The sequence below is a fragment of the Geospiza fortis genome, unplaced genomic scaffold (assembly GCF_000277835.1).
Source record: "Geospiza fortis unplaced genomic scaffold, GeoFor_1.0 scaffold26, whole genome shotgun sequence".
Lineage (NCBI taxonomy): Eukaryota > Metazoa > Chordata > Aves > Passeriformes > Thraupidae > Geospiza > Geospiza fortis.
In genome coordinates, this window is record NW_005054425.1 from 1,145,014 (window position 1) to 1,149,169 (window position 4,156).

The window sequence follows — 4,156 nt, forward strand, 5'->3', positions numbered from 1 at the left end:
ACTGGGAATGGTGCACTGGGATCCTGTACTGGGAATGGTGTACTGGGAATGCTGGACTGGGAATGCTGGACTGGGATTCTGCACTGGGAATGCTGCACGGGAATGCTGGACTGGGATCCTGTACTGGGAATGCTGGACTGGGAATGCTGGATTGGGATCCTGGACTGGGAATGGTGCACTGGGATCCTGTACTGGGAATGGTGTACTGGGAATGCTGGACTGGGAATGCTGCACTGGGATCCTGTCCTGGGAATCCTCCCCCATGGATCCTGCCCTGGGACTGGCCTGAGGCCCCAGCTGTGGCTGCCCCTGGATCCCTGCAGAGTCCCAGGCCAGGCTGGACAGGCCTTGGAGCCCCCTGGGATGGTGGAATTGTGCCTGCCCATGGCAGGGCGGATGAGATGAGTTCTAAGGTCCTTCCCACCCAAACCAGTCTGGGATTTTCTGGTCCCCCAGGGATCCTGGACTGGCAGTGCCGTGTGTGTCGTGGTTTGCCCACAGGGACCATCAGGGACAGCCACTTCCCAGCCTTGGGAGTCTGGAGATGCCTGAATTTGTGGTTGGAGAAGGAGCTCCGTTGCTACTGGACCAAGGGAAATTGTCTCCCTTAAAAGCCTCCATCAGTGGAGATATTCCAGAACCATCTGGAAGCAATCCCGTGCCGTGGGCTCTGGGATGGCCCTGCCTGGGAGGGACCAGATGAGGCCCTGGAGTCCCTTCTCCGACCCATTCTGGGATCCTGTGGAACTGCAGCAGTGATTGCACCAGGATTTGGGAGCACCTGGGCTGCTCTAGCAGCAGCTCTGTGGCTGCTTGGCACAGGGAGATCCCCTCAGTGGGGAGGGCAGAGGCCCTGCAAGGGGCAGGGGCACAGTGGCAGCAATTTGTGCTCCTGGAGAGGAAAGCAGAGATCAGCCTGACCCACAGAGCCTGGCAGAGCCTGGGCAGTGCCAGGGCTCACAGGCAGCAGCGAGGGATGAGGGGCTGGGGCCCCGGGGACTCTGCTGCTCCTCACCGAGCACCTTGGAGCCCCTCTGGCGTGTGCTGCTCTGGGCTGCTGCTGCCACCCCTCTGTTGGTGTTGAAAAGATTGAAAGAAGCCTTTTGATTGAGCTTTTGCTCCTTTAGAGGGTAGGCCAGATCCCAGAAGAGCCCTGGTTTGGTGCAAATGTGCCCCATCCTCCTGCTGTCTCACCCCTGACTGCTGCCAAGAGCCCTCAGGAGAAGCCAGAAACGGGAACTGACATTTGAGATAAATAGTCACTAAATATTCACTGATGTTCACTAAATAAAGGTGTAGGATTTCTGCAGCAATGCAGCTGCTCACCTCAGGCTCCAGCCCTGAGCAATGAGCTGGGGTGTGAGTGTGGCTGGCAGACATCACCCCACTCTCCTGGCCCCTGGGCAGGTGTTTCTGAGGCTGGGGCAGAGTTTGGGGCATTTGAGCTCCTGAGCCCTGTCTGGGGGTGTGTGGGGAGCAGGGCAGGGGGAGCTGAGGAGCTCAGCAGGGCCCCTGAGCAGCCCGGGGGCTGCCCTGAGCCAGGCCCAAACCAGGCAAGGGGACAGGGTCCACTCCTGCCCTGGGGCTCAGGGAAGTCACAGAACCCCCATGCCTGCAGGTGCTCTGGCCTCCACAGAGCCTGATCCAAAGTGGATCAGGGTTACAGAGCTCCAGAGTGCCCTTCCCAAGCACAATTATCCTTGGATTCTGTGAGTTCCTTTCCGCTTGTGTAGGTGTCAACACCATGTCCAAGGTTGTATGCAAGATGTTTTCCAGTGCCATCTGGATGGCTGATTACCTTGTCAAGTGAGCAGTTTGCCTTATCTCTCTCTCTGAGTGACCACATTCACACCTCCCTCGGGAGGGGACACCAGCTGATAACAGACCACTGAATGTCCCTGCATGGCTGATAAGAACTGTGACATCCCATTGTGAGATGCTCTGCCCAGAGGGAGGAGCCAAGCATTGCTACACAGATATAACCTGAGACTCTGAAACTCCAGCAGCTTTTCTCCACAAGATTTCCTAGAGGAACAGCAGCTGCCTCTTCCTCCACTGGATCTCCAGAGGAAGACTACATCCTTCTCTACAGATTCCCCTTGCTCCAACAGAACCACACCTGATACTTCAGAGGACTGCAGCCACATTTTCAATCGGACTGCCACCAACACCCTGACCCACAGGGTGTCAGGTTGGGTTCTCACTCTGTCAGTGTTGTTCCAGTGGACTGCATTGTTTATTTTATCTTTTTTTTCTTCTCTATTAAAGAACTGTTATTTCCTGCTCCCATATTTTTGCCTGAGAGCCCCTTAATTTAAAATTATAGCAGTTTGAAGGGGTGGGGAGGGTTTACATCCTCCATTTCAGGGGAGGCTCCTGCCTTCCTTAGCAGAATCCTGTCTTTCCAAACCAAGACACTCTTCAAACTCTTCAGTACATCCTGTCGTGGGGAGGCAGGGATGGGTCTGCTGGTCACATCCTGCTGTGACCCATTTCTGCTGCTGCTGCTTCAACCTGTCCAACTGCTGAGTTTGTGCCCAGCCACACACTGGACAGGGCGCTTTTGGAGCTGAATCCTCCTGAGCCCTCTGCAGGGAAGCAGGGTTCATCAGGGAAGGGAGAGCAGCAACTGACAGCTCCAGGGGCAGCAGCAGAGCCTGGCAACTCCCCCTGCACTGCCTGCACCCTGCAGGTGGCAGAGGGCACAGCTGGGACAGATCCATGGGTGGCACCAGTGAGTGCTGCACTCCCAAACGGGGCCTGTTCCCTTCTTTGCTTCCCCACTCCTCAGTGGCTGAAGAACGATGGAGCAGTTTGGGGACAGGTGTTAGGAGAGGCTCCTGAACATCTGGAGTGAGTGGTGAGCTGTTTGTGGGGGGACCAGGTAGTAGGGGGAGGATTTGGAGCCATCAGAGGCTCCTGGGGCAGAATGCTGCAGTTTGCCCTGAAACCAAAAGAATCTGTTTTGCATGTGGACAGATGAATTAATGTTGGGCTCCATTCATCCCACATGCCTGTGGAGGAAAAAGGAGGTGTAATTTTCTGCAACTGTGGCTCTACTGTAACAGTATTAGAATTATGGAATTGGTTATGGAATTATTGGAATGGTTTAATTGGGAAAAGGACTCTAAGATCATTGAGTCCAACCATTTCCCCAGCCCTGCTGTGTTCACCACTAACCCATGTCCCCAGGGGCCACATCCCCAGGTCTTTTGAACACTTCCAGGGATGGTGACTCCACCACTGCCTGGGGCAGTTGTGCCAGGCCTGATCAGCCCTTCAGGGGAGAGATTTTCCTCAATATCCAACCTGAACTTCCCCTGGCACAACTTGAGGCCGTTTCCTCTTGTCCTGTCCCTGTTTCCTGGGAGCAGAGACCAATTCCCCCCAGCTGTCCCCTCCTGTCAGGAGTTGTGCAGAGCCACAGGGTTCCCCCTGAGCCTCCTTTTCTCCAGGCTGAGCCCCTTTCCCAGCTCCCTCAGCCCCTCCTGGTGCTCCAGACCCTTCCCCAGCTCCATTCCCTTCCCTGGACACGCTCCAACCTCTCAATGTCCTTCTTGTGAGGGTCCCAAGACTGCTCCCAGGATTGGAGGTGTGACCTCAGCAGTGCCCAGCACACAGGGATGCTCACTGGTCACAGCATGGCAGGTACATGCCAGGTGTCACTGGCCTTCTTGGCCACCTGGGCACACCTGGGCTCATGTTCAGCCCCTGATGATTCCTTATTGCTGCTGACTGTCATCAGTCTTTTCCTCCTCTCTGCTCCATGCCCTTCTTCAACAGACCTTGCAAGAAATTCCCTCATTAGGGAGTTCTCCAGGCCTGGCTGGTCTATGTACCACAGATCTCACAGCTGGAGCAGCTGTTTTTCACTTCTGGGCTGAAGCTGCAGGGAAGAGACACCTGAGGGCAGCTGCCTGTCTAACACAGGCTTTGCACAAACCCTCCACACAGCAGTCAGTCATGTCTGGAAGGTAGAGAACAGAAGCTAAACTCCTACTGGCTCAGGAAATATTTTATTCTTTATACTTTCATTAAAAAATAAACATAGGAAACGAAACCACAGAACACTTGTGTGATAGAAACAAACGCAGAAGGTCAGAGCATTGGCTGAAAGTGCATCATTAGGTCATGCTACCACGTCCCTGATCCCACC

At 54.9% G+C, this 4,156-nt stretch overlaps 1 protein-coding gene across 1 annotated transcript in view; it reads right to left on the reverse strand.

Moving 5' to 3' along the window:
• Positions 1-3,997: 3,997 nt before the first annotated feature.
• KLHL12 (kelch like family member 12) overlaps positions 3,998-4,156 on the reverse strand; it is a 27,792-nt gene continuing 27,633 nt past the window's right edge. Inside the window, exon 11 of the mRNA XM_005426795.3 lies at positions 3,998-4,156. This exon is cut by the window's right edge and continues 1,374 nt beyond it. The gene's annotated coding sequence lies outside the window, so the exon portion shown is untranslated.